Below are 21,822 nucleotides of genomic sequence, written 5' to 3'. Positions count from 1 at the left end.
ATTTGCCTCCCTTTAAGAAGGTATCTGGCTCTCCAAATAATGTTCTTTTAAATCTTTCCTGTGCTTGCATCATTTTCCCATCTCATAAACTAGATGTAACCTGAGGCAGGGACATAGTTCAGTCATCATAACATCCTTGATGACCAGCATTGTAAGGAACAAAATAGTACATGCTCAGTAAATATTTGTATTGCAGTAAATGAGGATTATCTCTTGATAATCTGTCCTTGATTAACACACTCCTCCACACATTGGGTGACCCTAGTTAGAGTAATTGTCTCTGCATTGATTGCCCAGAACAACTGTAATATGTGCTCAATAAATATTTTCTGTATGAAAATTAAATGAGGTAAATGGTTGAAAGAATTTGTGAATACTGTCACCCAAATGACTGGACAAAAACAGTGCCTACAATAATGAACAAACTCTAGATCAGAAGTAAAAAAAAACAACAACCAAAAAAAAACAAAACAAAACAAGAACAAACACAAAAGCAATAGCCTAAAGGCTGATACCAGTCCACATTGTCTTAGTTGGCTGAGGAATTTTTGGCATGTCTGAAAAAATTGTAAAGATGTGACAAAACTGGGTCCACAGCCTACTTGTTAACAATCAGGTGAGCCCTGGCCAGATAGCTTGGTTAGTTAAAGCATTGTCCTGATATCCCAAGGTTGAGGGGGTTTGATTCCCTAGTCAAGGCACATAAAAGAATCAGCCAATGAATGCATGAATAAATGAACAACAAATCAATGCTTTTTCTCTCTTCCCTTTCCTCTCTCTCTCTAAAATCTATAAATACTTTTTTTTAAGGTGAGAGAGGAAGGGAGATAGTGAGGCAGACTTCTGCATGCACCCCAACCAGGATCTACCCGACAACCCTATCTGGGGCCGATGTGCCCAAGGGAGTTATTCTCAGCGCCCAGGGCCACGCTTGAACAATGCAACCACTGGCTGCAGAAGGGGAAGAAGGAGAAAGGTGTGGGGGAGAGGGGGAGATGCAGATAGTTGCTTCTCGTGTGTGCCCTGACTGGGAATCATACCCGGGATGTTCATTTGTGGGGCTGACGCTCTATCCACTGAGCCACTGGCCATGACCTACATTTCCTTTTTTCAATAAAAACAATTAGGTGAGCCTGACCAGGTGGTGGTGCAGTGGATAGAGCGTCGGACTGGGATGCGAAAGGACCCAGGTTCGAGACCCCGAGGTTGCCGGCTTGAGCGTGGGCTCATCTGGTTTGAGCAAAAAAAAGCTCACCAGCTTGGACCCAAGGTCACTGGCTTGAGTGGGGGGGGGGTTACTCAGTCTGCTGAAGGCCCACGGTCATGGCACATATGAGAAAGCAATCAATGAACAACTATGGTGTTGCAACGAAAAACTGATGATTGATGCTTCTCATCTCTCTCCATTCCTGTCTGTCTGTCCCTGTCTATCCCTCTATCTGACTCTCTGTCCCTATAAAAAAAAATAAATAATAAATAAATAAAAATTAAAAACAATTAAGTGAGTAGTGGCCACCTGCCTACTGTGTTGTAGGTACAATAAAGTTCAGGAAGCAGTCATCACCTGTGGAAAAACTCACTCTGTACCCCCTGCACTCATTTGCAAGACTTGTCTGGCCCTATGGCACTTGAGTTTGAGCCCCTGGTCTGGTTTTGGGAAATAGCCTAAGAACTAATTTCTGCTTTTACATGGTAGAGGCATAGATGATGAGGTAGGACTAGTTAAGAGGGGAAGTCTTAGAGCAGGGGTCTCAAACTCAACTCAGCATGTGGGCCACAGAGCAAGATCACAGCCGTTTGGCGGGCCGCACTAGGTCTACAAAAGGCAACTGTTACGCAACACTTTTCTCACTGCAGTTGAAAACAAAAAAAAATCAGTACAACAAGCACAATCGTACATGCAGTTTACTCAGTGTCACAAAACGACCAGAAACTGTAGTTCACATCACAACTGCTGTTAACTAAGCTAATATCTAGCTAGGATGCTAGAGAAATGAAAAATACAAGTAGGCCCCTAGGCTTACTTAATTTTATCCAAAATATTTTGAACTTCATGGATTAGTCTGCAGGCCGCACAAAATTGTTCGAGACCCCTGTCTTAGAGTCTCTTTCACCTGGGAGAACATGTTCTAAACACTGAAGAGAGTGTACAATTTCCAGCAAAATCTAGAGATTATACTTAAGAAAACGGTCCTAGGAAATAAGGAGGGGTCTATAAATTATTCGTCTTTATAGTTCCTAGTTATTTGCCAAAATCTCAGCACAAAATGTTGCTTTCAGTGGAACAAACTAATTCTAGCTTCAGCTCAGTTTTGTGACTCTGCTAGAAAGAGTCACATCAATTCTCTCTGCTTCCGTTTCCTCACTCATAGAGTAGAAATGATGACATCTACCTGGCAGGATCATGTGATGATATTCTGTGAATTAAACTGTTCTATATGTAGGCTGCAAAAGATAAAATCTACCTCTCAGAGATATTTAGATTTTAACATTCCTTTCACAATAAAGTAGATAAAAAATTTAAATATACTGCTCACAAAATTAGGGGATATTTCAAAATGAATATGAAGTGCTAAAATATTTCCTAATTTTTGTGAGCAGTGTATACAGTGATACCTCGGTTCTCGAACGCCTTGACTTTCGACCAAATCGGTATTCGACCAGGAAATTCGAGAAAATTTTGTCTTGGAATCCGAACAAATATTTGGAACTCGAACGTCCGAGATTAGCCGAGTTGAGCCGAATGGCGTTCATTCGGCCGAGCGCGCCTTGCCTGCGTCATCAGTGTGAGTCACGCTTTGTCACGCTTTGTGGAGAGAGAGAATCACGTTTTTGTGGAGAGAGTCACGCTTTGTGGTGAGACTCACGCTTTGTGGTGAGACTCACGCTTTGTGGAGAGACTCACGCTTTGTGCACGCTTTGTACACTGAATTTAACCCTTAGACATGGGTCCAAAGAAAGCCAGAAGTGGTAATGCAGACAAAGGTAAGCGGAAAGCTGTGAGAACAACGATTGAGCTGAAAAAAGAAATCATTGCCAAATATGAACAGGGCACACGTGTTTCAGATCTGTCTGCTGAGTATGGCATGCCAAGATCTACTATCTCAACTTTCCTTAAGAATAAAGCTGTTATAAAGGCTGCCAATGTTGCCAAAGGTGTTACATTGTTAACAAAGCAAAGGCCTCAGATAATGGAGGAAATGGAGAAGCTGCTTCTTATTTTCATTAAAGAAAAAGAGTTAGCAGGTGACAGCATCAATGAAGTCGTTATTTGTGAGAAAGCACCAGTAAATAGGCATATTTTTGGGGCTTGGAACAAATTAATCCAGTTTCCATTATTTCCTATGGGTTTCATTGTTTCGGTTCTCGAACAATTTGGTTCTCGACCGTTCTCCCGGAACGAATTATGTTCGAGAACCGAGGTATCACTGTATATACATTTGTGCCCTGGCCGGGTGGTTCAGTTGGTTAGAACATCATCCCCATATACCAAGATTGCAGGTTTGATCTGGGTCAGGGCACATATAAGAATCAACCAATGGCCTGACCAGGCGATAGCGCAGTGGACAGAGTGTCGGACTGGGATGCAGAGGACCCAGGTTTGAGACCCCAAAGTCGCCAGCTTGAGCGCCGGCTCATCTGGTTTGAGCAAAAAGCCCACCAGCTTGAACCCAAGGTCGCTGGCTCCAGCAAGGGGTTACTTGGTCTGCTGAAGGCCCGCGGTCAAGGCACGTATGAGAAAGCAATCAATGAACAACTAAGGTGTTGCAACGCGCAATGAAAAACTAATGATTGATGCTTCTCATCTCTTTCCATTCCTGTCTGTCTAAAAAAAAAAAAAAAAAAAAAAAAGAATCAACCAATGAAAGCATAAATAAGTGGAACAACAAATGAATGTTTCTCTCTTTCCCTCCCCCTCTCCTTTCTCTCTCTCTCAAATCAATAAAAAACAAATTAAATTATTTTAAACATTTAAAAAATTGTTCATCATCAACCTAAAATTTCCTGTTGCCATTGAAAACTGATCTAGCTCTCTAGGAAGTTACACAGAGGGATGTGAAACACGTATTACAGGGTTTGAAAATACTATAATAGCCTGACCAGGTGGTGGCGCAGTGGATAGAGCGTCGGACTGGGATGCGAAGTCGCAACGCGCAACGAAAAACTAATGATTGATGCTTCTCATCTCTCTCTCCGTTCCTGTCTGTCTGTCCCTGTCTATCTCTGCCTATGTAAAAAAATAAAATAAAATAAAATACTGTAATATTTGAAAAGTAACATAGAGTATAGCATTTATATTTTTAAAAATACACAGACATATACACTTTATCAATACTTTGACACAGGCCTGAGGACATTTACAAACAGCTGCAGTTACCAACCCTAGGGCGGGGCTAGGGGTACAGAGGTATACTCAAGGAGGACTTGGGCTGTCTCCCTATTTTGGAAAATATTCCAAAGAGAACATAACACAATATTACCTTGCAATCATAAAATATATAAGAACATAAACAAACATTTAAAATGAAAATCTGCTCTCCTCCTCAGTCAACAGTTCACCCCCACCCCACCCCGCATATGATCCCCAGACTTTTTGCTTCAGGCTCCCTTCCCAGAGGAGCAATGTGACCCAGTCTCTTCCCCAGCTCAGATCTCAGCTGGTCATGGCTATTAAAAAAAAATTTTTTTTAACTTTTATTTTATTAAGTAAGAGTCAGGGAGGCAGAGAGACAGATTCCCACATGCACCCCGACCGGGATCCACCCGGCAAGCCCACTAGGGGGCAATGCTCAGCCCCTCTGGGGCCACTGCTTCATTGCTCAGTACTGAGCCATTTCAGCACCTGAGGCGAAGCCATGGAGCCATCTTTAGTGCCTGGGGCCAAATTGCTCAAACCACTAGAGCTGCGGGAGGGGAGGGGAGGAGAGAGAGAGAGAGAGAGAGAGAGAGAGAGGTAGAGAAGAGAAGAAGCATATGGTCACTTCTCCGGTGTGGCCTGACTGGGAATCAAACCTGGGAGTTTATCACCTTGGGCCAACACTTGACCACTGAGCCAACCAGCCAGGGCCTATTTAAAAATTTTTATTTTTTGATTTTAGCAAGAGAGGAAGGGAGAAAGTGAGAAAGAGACAGAAACATCAATCTGTTCTTGTATGTTTCCTGACTAGGGATCGAACCAGCAACCTCTGTGCTTCAGGATGATGCTCCAACCAACCGAACTATTTAGCCAGGGCCAACTGGTTGATTCTTGTATGTGCCCTGACTGGGGACAGAATCCACAACCTTAGCACAGCAGAACAATGCTCCAACAAACTGAGCTACCCTGGTCATGGCTTCTGTCTTTCCTCCTTAACCTTTGCCCTCAAGATTCGAGGATATTTTACAAATGATTAGCTATCTAGACATTTTTATATTTGCCTTCTCTGCTTCCCTGGCTCAGGGATTGTCAAGAGTTCCTGACACAGAAATGGTAATCACAGTGTTGGCCAACACATTTATTCAACCACTAAATATATTGAGCACATGGCCAGGCACTGTGCCTACGTGCTATGGATAGAACCAGGGAACAAACAGACAAAACACTCCTCTCATGGAACTTACATTCTAATAGAGGGAGAAAGACAATATTGAAAATATTTATAAGTAGAAACTAAAATATGAGCTATGGAAATATATATATACAAAGTTGGGCAAAAGTGGGTTTACAGTTGTGAGTACACAAAACACAGTTTATTCTTGTATTATTATTTATTTTTTGTTGCATTATTTTCCATAGAAACAACTGTAAACCTACTTTTGTCCCACCCTGTAAAACAGGACGTGCTGGGGTGAGTAAGAGGTAGCTCACTGGTAATGTTTGAGCAGAAATGTAGCTGTCTGGAGAATGAGAAATCCTTGGTGAAGTACTTTTTAAGTATGATGTCTTTGAAGCCTGATAACTGCCCTATTTAGTAAATAGTCTATGATTCCCATTTTACAGATGAGTATGCTAAGGTTTGGTGTAATCTTTTTTTTTTTTTTGCATTTTTCTGAAGCTGGAAACGGGGAGAGACAGTCAGACAGACTCCCGCATGCGCCCGACCAGAATCCACCTGGCACGCCCACCAGGGGCGATGCTCTGCCCACCAGGGGGCGATGCTCTGCCCCTCCAGGGCATTGCTCTGTTGCGACCAGAGCCACTCTAGTGCCTGGGGCAGAGGCCAAGGAGCCATCTCCAGCACCCCGGCCATCTTTGCTCCAATGGAGCTTTGGCTGCGGGAGGGGAAGAGAGAGACAGAGAGGAAGGAGAGGGGGAGGGGTGGAGAAGCAGATGGGCGCTTCTCCTGTGTGCCCTGGCCGGGAATTGAACCCGGGACTTCTGCACGCCAGGCCGACGCTCTACCACTGAGCCAACTGGCCAGGGCTTTGGTGTAATCTCTTAACAGAACTCAGTGCTGTAATAGCTGAGCTTCTTTTCCATGCACTGATGCTATGGTGGTTTCAGTCCTGTCTCCCCACTCTCATACCCTTTAAGTGAGCATTTCCTGCCTTCCAGCTGGTGCTGCACAAGCAGAAGTCAGTGGGCAAGCACACTCAGTGTGACTGTCCCCAAGGCAGACCTGTCTTCCTTCTTTGTCCTTTCTCCTCTGCTTTTTTCCTCCTGACTTCTGATGAGCCCCATCTGATGAAACCCCTTTGAGACTTGCTCTTCTAATCTCACTCTGCTTTCCACCCTCACACGTAAAAATCCACCCGTCGCCCCACCACAGTCCCATGGGATGTGCCCCAGCCTGGCCTGCCCCTCCTTTCTGTGGGGATGGGAGTGGGGAAAACAGACAACTCAGCTGTAACAACCTAAGGACAATTCAGTGTAATGTTTTGACCCACACTGGGAAAAAGCAAGTTGGTTCTCCAGACTGGTAAGGTCATTTAAAACTAAAAAATCAGGAACATGTTCAGTGTTAATTCTTCCGTGTTTTCAATTCTGGGTAAAACACTGGTCATGCTGGCCACTGCAAATTACCTTTCAGGAGCCAGAAGGCAGCATGGGAAAGCATGCTGCTTAGAGGACAAAGGGAACAATGCCTGCAGAGGACACTTTGGAAGGGTGAAGGGGAATCAAGAATCAGAACTTCATTACCATCAAAAAAATGGTGTGGTTTGGATCTGCTTCATAAACATGCTATAAAAACACACCAGGAACTTACAGCTTGGCTTAGCATTTCCCTCTCACAATTATGGAATGCTTTGAGAAAAATAAAATTTTTTTCTGTATGCAGCATCTCCTCTTATGCTAACACTAACCCTAAGCAGTATCTACTCTATGTATAAATATATCTACTCCAGGGATGAGGAACTGTGGCTTAGAGAAGTCCATTGTTCAACATCACCTGCAGAGGCCCTGGCCGGCTGGCTCAGCGGTAGAGCGTCGGCCTGGCGTGCGGGGGACCCGGGTTCGATTCCCGGCCAGGGCACATAGGAGAAGTGCCCATTTGCTTCTCCACCCCCACCCCCTCCTTCCTCTCTGTCTCTCTTTTCCCCTCCCGCAGCCAAGGCTCCATTGGAGCAAAGATGGCCCGGGCGCTGGGGATGGCTCCTTGGCCTCTGCCCCAGGCGCTAGAGTGGCTCTGGTCTCGGCAGAGAGACGCCCCGGAGGGTCAGAGCATCGCCCCTGGTGGGCGTGCCGGGTGGATCCCGGTTGGGCACATGCGGGAGTCTGTCTGACTGTCTCTCCCGTTTCCAGCTTCAGAAAAAATACAAAAAAAAAAAAAAAGATCACCTGCAGAGTAGATATACCCAATGCTCCACCTCTAAACCAGGATACACCTGTCTGTCCCATAAGAAGACCTTGGGAAGACTAGGTGGGAAAGAAAGATTAAACAGCAACCACTGCACATTAAACACATCTCCTGAAAAGACAGACTTTTTTGAGTAGAAATAGTCATCCCCCCACCCCCTTTTCAGGTCCTTAGCAGAACACCCGGAGTAAGGTGGTTCCTAACCACAAGTTGGTGTGAACCACAAAATATTTAAGCGCCACCAACAAGTTTTCTAATGCTATATATTTTATCAGTTGTTCTCATTTGATATAAATTCATTTGTTATTTTATTTCTAAATTATATTTTTATTTTTCTCAAAGCAATTGTGGCTGGAGATAAAAGGTAAAATAATAGGAAAAGGCCTAAAACAAAAAGGTCTTATGTTGTATTTTCTGTTACTTTCTTCTTCCTGATTCTGCTCCTCAGGGGATGTAATTTGGTTATCTTTTAAAGGCCTAATTTAGTCTCTATTTGTTTTGAGATTGTTGTATTTTTTTAAATGAAAATTGTGATAATTCATTCTACAGTATTTCTTTTAAGATGCATAATTACTGCCAGATAACATGAAAATGCACTATCTCTGCATCTCTCTCTCTCTGTAATTAAAGTGTTATTTTTTTTGAAGCAAAGTTGTACATAAGATTTGGTTAATAAGCCAAATAGTTCTAGTTACAAGTCTGGTGTCTGGTCCATGCCGGCAGATCTGGCCTTAATAAATGAGGGGAAATCGCAACCATTTTGCTCTGCCGCGCAGATCCCCGTGGTGCGTGATCGCTCCGCCGCATCTGCTCCTTCCTCTCCTGGATACAAAGCGGCGGAGTTAACTTTATAAATCCTATTACAAAAATGGGCATCTGTCCCCAAAGTGTGCGCACTTTCTTAAGACGTCTGGGTTGAGTGATGAAATACCACATGAAGCACATTTTTTATTTCTTGCAGTTTGAATAGAGTGTGAGAATGCATTTGCTTTTTCGCTGGAGCCTAAGATGGGGCCAAATCCCTAACTATGGAAATGCTCGTACATCCCACAGTGCGAGTTGACATAAAAGACTTTGCTTCCTCTTGAACAAAAACCCCCCAAAGCCTTTCTTGCATGATTAAAGGTGCCAGGGCTCTTCGGTCTCTGGATAATATGTGGTGTTTTGCATCGTGAGGGCTGTACAGGGTGCGCGCGTGCTCTGCACAGTGCAAAATCGCCGCCGCTACCCAGGGGGCTCTTCCTAATGTGGACGCGTTTGATCTGACAATGGCACCGTTTTCAGTGATTGGGCTATTGTTCTAACTAAAACGCTAAAGATCTTTAAGGTGATTTTTGTTTCTCTGATTTTATGACTTCCATATTCATTTTTAGTTTTTATTATCTCTAAGTATTCAAGATACGGTATAGGATCTGATTCTTTTTTTAAGTTAATTGCATTGTAAATCAAACGTATTTCTGTAGAATGCACTTTCTCATCATTAGCATGTGAGAGTTTCCAGTAAAATATCTCTAGTATTATTTTTATTATTAACATATTTACACTGTCACTCCAGCCCTGCACCCTTTGTGAATCTGTTTTTAAAATAAATATGACCTGATACCAGAGTGATTGGTGCAATAAAAATGCATGATGTGGAATTAATCAAATACGGTCAGGTTCAATTTATAAGGGACACATTAAGAAAAATTATTTCTTGTTCGGGTATGCCACTCTAGTGAATCAAACAGAGCTGCATATATTTCAGCAAGATACATGTAAAATCCGTTCATTCGACAAACATTTATTATGCATTTACTTTGTGCATCACAGGGGATAAAAATCAAGCCAGCAAACAAGAAATTCACACGTGAAACAACTGAAGACCATAAGCAGCTACATCATTGTGGAGTAGATGTTGAATATCCAAGGATCCCAGAGACAAAAGCTGAAGTAGTAGCCACGTCGTACCCTAGTTAAGGGCGTGGGCCCCTGGATTTATTTCAGTTTTTTTCAGGAAGTGGCCATTAATTTTTGTGTGGAAAAAATGAGAGCAGGGAGGCATAATTCATTGTGAAGATAGGTTTTATATTCTGTATATGTGAAGGAAATAAATTTCTAATGCAATAAAATAAAGAGAATGGAAAAAAGAAAAAAACAACCCGGCTTGGTATTTAGAGTCAGACAGACATGGGTTCAAATCCCAGCTCTCTGCTTAACTAGCTGGGTGACCTTGGGCAAGAGCTTTCATTTTGTTGAGCTTCTGTTTTCTTCTCTATAGTACTGAGAAGATAAGATCTTTCTCACCAGATTGTTGTGAGAATTAAAGAAGACAACATCCTCAGTAAGCATTCACTAGACTAGATGTATTGTCATAGTTGGGTTGGCACAGTCAGAAGAAGCTATCTTGGAAGCTACTATTGCCAAAGTTTGCAGAAAGGCCAAGTCATTGGAGACAGCATTCCAGGTGGAGGAGATGGTATGGACAAAGGCAGGAAGGGCCGGAAACCAAGTATTCCATTCACTTACAGGAATGGGCTCTGCTTTCTTCCTGCTAGAGACAGCTGGGTACAGACAAGCCAAGTACTTGGCATTGAAGCAGATGAAAAGGAGCAAGGATGTTAATGCTACCCTTCAGGTGGCTTACAAATGAAGAACTTCCAGACAGATTAGCAGGAAGCATCCACGCAGTCACCAAGCCTTAGCAGGATGGGCCTCAGGACCTGACGCTGTGAGCATCTTGAGGGCCAGGACTTAGGCCGTCTTATATGGCACTGTACCATACTGCCTATCACAGGGCCTTGTCCCGGGGAGCAGTCAATAACTACCTGATGAATGAATGAACCTCAGTGTTGTATAAAATGCAAACAATCATTTGCCTACTTGCTATGTAACCCCAATCCCTGTGCTTCCGTTTTCTCAACTATAAAGCAGGATAAAAGTACCTATGACCTAACAGGGTTGTTATGAACATCAAATGTATTAATATTTGTAAAATGCGAAGAATAGTGCCTGGCGCATGGTCAGTTCTGTGTCAATGTTTGTTTGTTTGTTTGTTTATTTATTTTCTTCTTTTTCCAAGTGAGAGAAGAGGAGATAGACAGACTCCCACATGTGACCCGACTGGGATCCACCTGCAACCCCTGTCTGGGGCTGATGCTCTGACCATTTGGGGCCATGCTTGCAAATGAGCTATTTTTAGCACCTAAGGCAGAAGCTCCATGGAGCCATCTTCATTGCCTGGGGCTGATGAACTTGAACTATTTGAGCCATGGCTGTGGGAGGGGAAAAGAGAGAGGGAAAGAGAGAGAGAGAATTGGAGGGGAAGGGGTAGAGAAGCAGATGATTGCTTTTTCCTGTGTGCCCTGACTAGGAATTGAACCCAGGACATCCACATGCTGGGCCCATGCTCTACCACTGAGCCAACTGTCCAGGATGTGTGTCAGTATTTAATAAATGAATATATATATGTATATATACGGCAAAATTAAGTTTACAGTTCATATTGAAAATAATATAATAATTAATCAATAATAATACAAAAACAAACTCTTTTAACTCTTTTTCATACTCACAATAGTAAACCTACTTTTGTCCCACCCTGTATAATATAATAATATATATAAGGGTACTGTGAGGATAAAATAAGAAAATGCTTGAGGACAACAAGTATTTGTGGATCAAAGTGGAGAAGAAAGAACCTTTCATCACATGTAAAGAAACCCTACCTTAGGAAGGCTCAGAAGACCTAGTCCCAGACCCAAAAGGACCTAATTAATCTAAAATTTGCCTTCTCCCTGAGCCCAGAACACAGTGGGCCTGGGGGAACCCTGGACCTGCTTGTCCACCTGCTGTCATCTCCCAACCCCACCAGTACCAGATTATACTCTTAGCCCAAGGCTCTGACCCGGGCCCCACACTCAGCCAGACTTGGAGCACTCCAGGGCCCTATGTGGCTAGAACCTATCTTTGTACTCACAGACAATAGCTGAAGTCTTACTTCCATTGACATAGAGTTTCTTTCCATTCCTCTCCTTCCCCTAGCCCTTTCCTCCTTGGAATAAAAATTCTGTTTTCACCAAAATTCTATTGCCCCCCACCAGAGAGGACCCCTTGGTTATCAACACAAGATGAGTTGGACAAGGGCTCACTATACCCACTGGACATTATTGTTCAGATGGGTGCTGATCCTCCTTGGCACCGGTCTCCAGGCTAGTCAGCCCACTGAGCCCAAGCTCTGCTAACTCATTAATTTATTCACATATTCATTTAATTAATGGTAACTCTCTTCCTCCTCTATATCTGGCACATAGGGCTGGGGACACCGAGGTCATTCACACAGTGTCCCTGCACTCAGAGAGCTCAGCCCGGTCAGGGACAGTGATAACTGACAACACGAGATGATTAGGTGCAAAAGAAGAAATACATACAAAGTAGAAGAGACAAGGGAGAGATTTCCCCATATCTGGGAGAATCAGGGAAGCCTTCCCAGAAATAGAGATGTCTGAGATGGATTTTGAAGGAGGAATAGGAAGAGATCAGGATCATCAGACCGAGGGGTGAAAGGCAAAGAGGGATCAAAGGAGTGGGGTTGTAGTAGAAGGTAGGAGAGGAGCCTAGTGTGGTGGGCAGAGGCTGGAATGTGAAAGGGGTTGAAAATGGAGCCAAGGAGCTTAAGCTTTATTATTTTTTTTACTTTTTTTTTTTTTGTATTTTTCTGAAGTTGGAAACGGGGAGGCAGTCAGACAGACTCCCGCATGAGCCCGACCGGGATCCACCCGGCATGCCCACCAGGGGGCGATGCTCTGCCCATCTAGGGCGTCGCTCTGTTGCAACCAGAGCCATCCTAGCGCCTGAGGCAGAGGCCATGGAGCTATTTTCAGCGCCCGGGCCAACTTTGCTCTAATGGAGCCTTGGCTGCGGGAGGGGAAGAGAGAGACAGAGAGGAAGGAGAGGGGGAGAGGTGGAGAAGCAGATGGGCGCTTCTCCTGTGTGCCCTGGCCGGGAATCGAACCCAGGACTCCCGCACACTAGGCTGACACTCTACCACTGAGCCAACCGGCCAGGGCCTCTTATTTTTTTTATAAAGGAGAAACACGTGGGGCACTCTGTGTTGTACCTCTGGATCCCACTTCTCAGACGCGTTCATGGCCCTGGCTGCTGGGAGTCCGTCAGAGGCAGTCTTCAGCTGTCAGGCCCCTTTAGGGATTGCGTCAGCTAAGGAGAGCCACCTTGCCCAAAGTCATGCCCTTCCCTGGCACGGTAGCTGGCATCCTATGACTAATAAATGCCCAGCCTTGACCCAAATTGGACAACACTGATGGGCCATTCTAGTTCCAAAGATCCCTGAAGGTTAACTGTCATTATTTCTACATCAAAGCTTAATGTCTCTCTATGCTCCTTCCTGCTTTCTTCTTCTGTCTCCCAGGAGAATTGCTGCCAAGGGCAGCCTCACCTCAGGCATGGATCTCATCCTCTCTACTTTCTCAGAACCTCATCTATCAGGGGTGCACCTCTCTGCTTCTACTACAAGCTTCTACATGTGAGGCATCTCAACTTTCTCAAATGTCTCTCAAGTCACCTAGGCATCCCAACCCCACCTTGCCTTCCAGCTCCTGCCTTCTTTCTCTCCTCTGCTTGACAACCAGATTTCTTAAAGAGCTGTCTATCGCCGGTCTGCAGTCCTCCCCACCCCCCACTCCTTTGTCAAGTCCATTGAGCTTCCGCCACACCCCCCCAGCTCCACGAAAACGATTCTCACTGTGGTGCCAATGCTGATCTTGCTAATAAATCCAGGATACATCTCCTTAGACCATAACTCAGTTGCACCATTGAACTCTTTTTCTTCAGACACTCTTGGCTTCTGTGCTGCTGTGCTTTCCTAGTCTTTCCTCCACCTCAAAGTCTCCTTTTGACTCATTTTTTATTCATCTGTCTCTTAATTATGGGTGCTGTCATGAACACTTTTTTTTCTCCCTTCTCATACTCTTCTTGCATGATCTCATTCGCTGTCATGACTACTAATACCATCGAGATGTTAATAACTCCTAAATCTCTTTCTAGTCCAGATCTCTCTCTCCTGAGCTTTAGATCCACCACTGTCCACCTGACATGGCCCCTGGTATTTCTGCAGGCTCCATCGGCTTGACATGTTTACAGCTGAGATTGTCACCCTCTCCTCAGACCTTCAGTTCCCTCCTCGATATCTCTGCCTCTTCCTTTCCCCGATTTTTCTCATGTAGGTTTCTCAGGACTTCCCTGATCACACCCCTCCCAGCTTCATTCTTGAGCTTCACCACCTTCCCTGATTGCTAGTACAGATGGACACATGATTCAGAATTAAGTCATCTGCCAGGACCCGGGTAGTGCTGGGCCAGTCAAGATGGGGGGGGGGGGCTCTACCAGAAATTGGAAAGCTTTTAGAACCCTGGGAGCGGTCTGTCTAGCTACCTGCCCACCCTCTCCCCCACCCCCACTCCTTTCCAGGCTGCACTGTTTCTTCTTTCTGTGAGTGTTTTGTTTACAAGTGGCTATTTCTATTTCTCACTGTGCAGTTGATTAAATGTGACTGACCCAGAGCTCTGAGGGTCACATGTCCTCAATTCAAGCAGCCAGCAAACAAATCATTGTCTTCCTGGTGCAACAGAAAGTCCCCAGAAGAGAGAATGGTTTAGTGCTGGTCAAGTGCTCATCCCTGGTCTGCTGACTAAGGCTGGGCGGGTTGAGCTGTGTGGGAGGAAACATGGCTATGGAGGCTCATGGTGTAGGTGTGAGGTTCAAGAGGTAATGGAGTCTCGTGCTGGACAACTATGTAAGATATGATTTTTTTCCTTTATTATTCACTTTAATGGGGTGACATTGATTAATTAGGGTACATAGATTCAGAGAAAACATCTCCAGGTTATTTTGACATTTGATTATGTTGCATACCCATCACCCAAAGCTAAATTGTCTTCCGTCACCTATCTGGTTTTCTTTGTGTCCCTCTCCTCCCCCCTCTCCCCCTCTCCTCCTTCCCCTCCCCCTTGTAACCACCACACTCTTGGCCATGTCCCTGAGTCTCATTTTTATGTCCCACCTATGTATGGAATCATACAGTTCTTAGTTTTTTCTGATTTACTTATTTCACTCAGTATAAGGTTATCAAGGTCCATCCATGTTGCTGTAAATCAGGGGTAGTCAACCTTTTTATACCTACCTCCCACTTTTATATCTCTGTTAGTAGTAAAATTTTCTAACCGCCCACTGGTTCCACAGTAATGGTGATTTATATAGTAGGAAAGTAACTTTACTTTATAAAATTTATAAAGCAGAGTTACAGCAAGTTAAAGCATATAATAATAATTACTTAACAAGTACTTTAGGTCATATTTTTGCTAAGTTTAGCAGAATAAATCTTTATAAAACAACTTACTATAGTTAAATCTATCTTTTTATTTATACTTTGGTTGCTCCGCTGCTGCCCACCATGAAAGCTGGAATGCCCACTAGTGGGCGGTAGGGACCAGGCTGACTACCACTATTGTAAATGATCCGATGTCATAATTTCTTATGGCTGAGTAGTATTCCATCGTATATATGTACCTCATAAGATATGATTTTTACAGCCCTGAATAATCACAGATTACCAAAATTGCCAGACTATAAAATTTAATTTTAGGCAAATACCTAACCTCTTTGCCTGTCTAGCTTATGGTTCATGAAGCATTGTTAACTTATTTACCTCCTTTCCTCTTTCCACATTTATTGTGTGAATGGATAGTAACACAGAAGGAAGAAGATCATAAGGAAAATCCTCAAACATATTTTTAAACAATAAAATCTTCAATATAGCCCTGGCTGGGTAGCTCTGTTGGGTAGAGCATCATCCTGATATACCAAGGTTGATGGTTTGATCCCCACTCAGGGTACATAGAAGAATTAACCAATGGATACATAAAAAGTGAAACAACAAATTACTGTTTCTCCCTTCTTCTCTCTCTAAAATGAATAAATTAAAATTAAAAAAGAAAATATTCAATTACACTTCAACAGTAGTTTACCCTGTAATACAAAGTTATTAATTATAATAATAAAATAAAAGCCTTTTTGAGTCAATTGCTGCTGCATTAAAAATCTTACCTAGAAATTCAAAATGGAAGATAATGAAAAGTACCATCTAGTCACTTCTGACAGAAGGAAGTTTATAACCTGTGCATAAGTTCTTCGAAAATAATATCACCAGGAAATCTCTGATGGCCCCCTTATGGGTAAAAAAAATAATTTTAGGAAATTTATTTTCAGATCAGCATATTGTAGCATAATTCTTAAAGAAACTTTTACTTTAAATCAGTTTTATTGTGAGTCTAGAAAAGAAACAGGACCAGAAGATGAGCCTAGTGTTGACAAGAAGCTGGTGAGAGAAAAAGAAATATACTGTGGGACCACTTGTTTTTAAGAAATGAAACTCTGGATTTATACACCAGCTTTAAAAAGCTATATCTCCAGGGACACTGTTCAGCAGCTATTTGGATCTTGTCTGAAGTTTTTAAGATGTTTCAAATAAAAGCAGACTTCTTTGTTTCAAGATAGGGATTTTTTTGGTACCCTATTTATGCATGTATTTAACAAAATAGTTTTGAAGCATCCACTATATGCAAGTGCTGTTCAGTATATAAAGTTGAATGTCAAAAGAACTTTTATTCAAAGCATAGAGTGTATAAGAGACAATCTGAGAAGCTATATTAAAAGGTACACATTTACCCTTTTGTATTTTTGGTGGAGTATAAAATGATACAGCCTCTATGAGAGACATTTAAGGCAGGTGCTGAAAAATTAAAAATAGAGTTCTCATAAGATCCAACAATTTGATGTTTGGATATATACTCAGAAGAATTAAACGCAAGACCTCAAACACTAGAACACCCATGTTTACAGCAGTATTATTCAATAAATAACCAAACAACAGAAGCAAAAAAAGTGTTCATCAATGGATGAATGGATAAACAAAACATTGTAGTACATGCATATAATGGACTTATTAGCCTTAAAAAGGAAGGAAATTTAGACACATGCTACAGCATGGATGAAACTTGAAGATATTATGCTAAGTGAAACAAGCCGGCCATAAAAGGACAAACACTGTATGATTCCACCTATATCAGGTACCAAGAGTAGTAAATTCATAGAGGCAGATAATAGAATGGTGGTTGCGGGGGGCTGGGGGAGGAAGAAATGGGGAATATTATTTGATGGGTTCAGAGTTTCAGCTTTGGAAGGTGAAGGAATACTAGCACACCAACGTGGATGTACTTAATGCCAATGAACTGCACACTTTAAAGTGGTTGTTATGGCCTGACCATGTTGTGGCACAGTGGATAGAGCATCAGACCGGGACACAGAGGACCCAGGTTTGAAACCCTGAGGTTGCCAGATTGAGTGCAGACTCATCTGGTTTGAGCAAGGCTCAGCAGCTTGAGCTGCTTGAGCCCAAGGTCGCTGGCTTGAGCAAGGGGTTACTCAGTCTGCTGTAGCTCCCTGGTCAAGGCACATATGAGAAAGCAATCAATGAACAACTAAGGTACTGCAACAAAGAATTGATGCTTCTTATCTCTCTCCTTATCTGTCCCTCTCTCTCTGTCTCTTTCTATCTGTCACACACATACAAAAAAATGGTTGTTATGTATATTTTACTACAATTTAAAGAAGGTACACATTTATAAGAACTGAAGTAATACTGGGCACTCATAAAAGAAAACATTTGCTTCCTTTTGGGGCTTAGAAAGTATTTCTTGACGTGACACAAGAGCAGGGAAACGTGTTTGGTGGAAAGAATTCGGAGTCTCCAGTCCCAATTCCACTCTGTCACTTAGTAATGGTGTAACTTTGGACAAGTGACATAACCCCTCTAAAGGTAGTATAGTATGAAGGTTAGTCACGAGGATGCTGAGACAGATGATTTTTTGAATCATAGTTCGTTTTCCAGCCATATGACCTTGTCAATTTATTTAACATCTTTAGGTCTCAGTTTCTTCAACTATGAATGGGGAGGGTTATGCCCAACTCATAGAGTTGTTATAAAGGTTTAACTAGATGGCTTGATCAGTGGTGGTACAGTGAATAGAGCATCTGCTATAACAACACCGGGGTCACCAGCTTAAGCACAGGCTCACTAGTTTAAGTGTGGGGTCTCTGACATGATCCCATTGTCACTGTCTTGTGTGTGTGTGTGTGTGTGTGTGTGTGTGTGATAGAGACAGAGAGAGACACACAGAGAGGGACAGATGGACAGGAAGGGAGAGAGATGAGAAGCATCAATTCTTCATTGCAGCTCCTTAGTTGTTCATTGATTGCTTTCCCATATGTGCCTTGACCGGGGGCTACAGCAGACCAAGTGACCCCTTGCTCAAGCCATTGATCTTGGGCTCAAGCCAGTGACCATGGGGTCATGTCTATGATCCCATGCTCAAGCCGAATGAGCCCATGCTCAAGCCGAATGAGCCCATGCTCAAGCCGGTGACCTTGGGGTTTCAAACCTGGGTCCTTTGTGTTCAGTCCAAAGGACTATCCACTGTGCCACTGCCTGGTTAGGCTGTTGCTGTCTTGAGCCCAAGGGTGCTGATTTAGCCCAAGGTCGCTGGCTTGAGCAAAGGGTCACTGGCTTGGTTGAAGCCTCCCAGGTCAAGGCACATACAAGAAGCAATCAATGAACAGCTAAAGTGCTGCAACTATAAGTTGATGCTTCTCATCTCTTTCCCTTCCTGTCTCAGTCTCTCTCTCTCTCCCCTTCTGTTTTACTCAGTAAAAAAAGAAAAATAAAGGTTTAACTAAAGTATGAAAAGCCATCATTAGCACAGTGCCTGCCACAAACTAAGTGCTCAGTGTCAGTAGCTGTTATTTTCTGAACCTTATCTATAAAATGAATGAATATAACTTGTATTAAAATCTTTGAGTTATTTTGAGGATCAGCAGAGATATGGCATGTGAAAGAAGTTAGCATTATTGATGGGGAGGATTTGGGCATGCATTCCCTTTGGAGGGAACAGCACGAGCAAAACGCAGGAGGCCAAGAAGTGTGGGGCATTAAGGTTGAGTATAACATCAAATGTGTGGAAAAGAATAGAGGAAAATAAGACTTGAGAGATAAAACTGGAATAGCTTCAGAGGGCGTTGAAGGCCTGGCTACGAAGTATATGCAGAGGTAGATCCCATGGGCTGCAAGTGCGAGAGAGGGGGCGAGGATTATGCCATTGCTTAATTTGGCATTGAGAATTAAATATGGAGGATGTAATAGACTGCCTTCAAGGTGACAACTGTCTTAATAAGGTTGGACTGCTACAACAAAATAACATATAGTGGGTGGTTTAAACAACAGACATGCGTCACAGTTGTGGAGGCCGGGCAGTCTGAGACCCGGGTGCCGGCGTGGCTGGTTCTGGTAAGGGTCCTTTACCTGGCTTGCAGATGGCTGCTTTCATGTTGTTTTCTCACATGGCAGAGCAGGGAAGCTCTGGTGTCTCTTCCTCTTTTTACAAGGACACTAATTCCCTCTTGGGGTCTTCACCTTCATGACCTCGTCTAAAGCTAATTACTTCCCAAAGGCCTTACTTCCTAATGCTATCACAAGGTGGGTAATGGCTTCAACACAGGAATTTAGTCAGGGACACAAGCATTCAGCCTTTAATGATTCCCAGTGACCCTTATCTCCTGATATTTACATCCTGTGTAATCCTCTCCCCAGGAGTGTGCGTTTGACCTAGTGACGTGCTTCTAATAAAGAGAACACAGCAAAAGTTTTAGACTGTCATTTCTGAGGTTAGGTTACAAAGTCTGATCTCTTGTTTACCCTCTTTTGCTCCCAGGCTTCCTCACCCATTTGGAAGTCAGCTGACAATATGTGACCTGTCCTATGGAGAGGCCCAGGGGTCAAGAAACTGATGTCTCTGGCCAACTGTCATTGAGCACCTGAGGCCTGCCAACAACCATGTGAGTGAACTTGGAAGTGAATCCTCCTGTTGGTTAGGCTTGAGGTGACAGCTGTCACCTTGATTGCAGTATCATGAGGTACCAGCTAAGCTGCATCCAAATTCTTGACACACAGAAATTCTGAGATAATAAATGTTTGTTGTTTTAAGCCAACAAATTTTGGGGTAATTTATTACTAGTACAGCCCAATAAGACGGCCCTCACTTCAGACACCAGCCTCAAGTTTAGGGTTCCCCGAACCACCAGTGCTTCTGAACAACTGGCTACAAATCTGGGTGTTCCCATGATCCCCTCTGGCTCAATAATTCACTAGAATGGCAAAGAATGTTAAAAAGCATGATAGTTATGATTACAGTTTTATTATAAAGGATATACACCAGGACTAGTCAAATGAAGGGACACATAGGTCAAGGTCTGGAGGGATCCTGAACAGGGAGTTTCCATGCTCTCTCTGAGTGGTGTCAGGGCACAGCAGCTTCTCGACACATCAGCTTATTCACCAACCAGGAAGTTCCACTGAGCTTTGGTGTCCAGAGTTTTTACTAGAGTTTTAGTACATAGTTGTAATTGATAGATTCATTGGCCATGTGATTTAATTAAATCTCTAGCTCCCTTCCTCTCCTGGGAGGATGAGCTGGTTCAAAGCTCCAACCCTCTATTCTGAGTTTTCTTTTTAGTATAAACTCAGGTGTAAACCAAGGGGCTCATGTATAACAAAGATACCTCTATCACTTTGTGTGTGTGTGTGTGTGTGTGTGTGTGTGTGTGTGTGTGTGAGAGAGAGAGAGAGAGAGAGAGAAAAAGAGAGAGAGACATCGATTTATTGTTCCACTTACTTATGCATTTATTGATTGATTCTTGTATGTGTCCTGACTGAGGATCAAACCCCCAACCTTGGCATGTTGGGATAATGCTCTAAGCAACAGGAATTTTTATTTATTATTTATATTTTAAAACTTTATATTATTGAGCCTGACCTGTGGCAGTGCAGTGGATAAAGCATCAACCTGGAATGCTGACGTCACTGTTTCAAAACCCCAGGCTTGCTCAGTCAAGACACATTTGAGAAGAAGCTACTACAAGTTGATGCTACCAGCTCCTTCCCCCTACTCTCTCTCCCCTCTCTTTAAATCATAAATAAAATCTTTTTTAAAAACCCATAAACTTTATTTTGTTGATTTTAGAGAGAGGGAGAGAGAGAGGAGAGAGAGAGAAACATCAATCTGTTTCTTTATGTGCCCTAACTGGGGATCGAACCTGCAACCTTTGCATATCAGGATGATGCTTTAATCAACCAAGCTATCTGGCTAGAGCTCCAACAGGAATTTTAAAATGGGAATTAAACTTTCTCACATAATAAAAGACCTGGGAGTATGCAATTGCTGGTTTTGTTCAGAAGTTCAACAATGTATGCGAGCACTTAGGCTCTCCCTATCTTTCTGCCCCATTTACTATGCTTATTTTTGTTTTCAATATTTTAGAATATTTACAGAAAAATAAGATACTATGGAGATCCTTTTATGGTTCATAAGTGTGATGATTGGGTGTTCATGGTCTTGTGTGACATGTGCCTCCCTTAAACCTTATTATGACAATACCAGTCTGATATGGAAGAAAAAAAAGATAGTACAGAGTTTTCCAATACCTACCATCCTATTTCCCCTCATATTAACATCTTACATTAACATGGTACATTTGTTACAATTAATGAAGGAATGATGATACATTATTACTAACTAAAGTTCCTATTTTATTCAGATTTTCTTAGTAGTTTTAGTTTTTACCCAATATTTTTTTCTGTGCCAGAATGCAATCCAGGATTCCATTTTATTGTAGTCATCATATCTCCTCAGCTCTTCTTAGTTGTTAGTTTTTCAGACAGACCTTATTTTTGATGACCATGACAGTTTGAGGAGTACTAGTCAGATATTTTGTAGAATGTCCTTCAATTAGGATTTAATGTTTTTCTTATGATTAGATTGGGATTATGGGTTTTGGGGAGGAAGATCACAAAGATAAACCACCAGACCATGTTGATTTTTATCCTCATATTGTCACCTCATTATCACAAGATATTTGCTGCTGCCACTCCAGATTCAGA

The 21,822-nt window shown here is 42.8% G+C and overlaps 1 pseudogene; it reads left to right on the top strand.

Annotated features, from left to right (window-relative positions):
- The first annotated feature begins 21,233 nt into the window (after positions 1-21,233).
- LOC136396198 (small nucleolar RNA U13) lies at positions 21,234-21,329 on the top strand (annotated as a pseudogene).
- Positions 21,330-21,822: the final 493 nt, after the last annotated feature.

This window comes from Saccopteryx leptura, chromosome 2 (genome assembly GCF_036850995.1).
Source record: "Saccopteryx leptura isolate mSacLep1 chromosome 2, mSacLep1_pri_phased_curated, whole genome shotgun sequence".
NCBI classification, from domain to species: Eukaryota; Metazoa; Chordata; class Mammalia; order Chiroptera; family Emballonuridae; genus Saccopteryx; species Saccopteryx leptura.
Note: the sequence above shows the minus strand (reverse complement) of the source record. Positions and strands in the feature narration are given on the sequence as shown.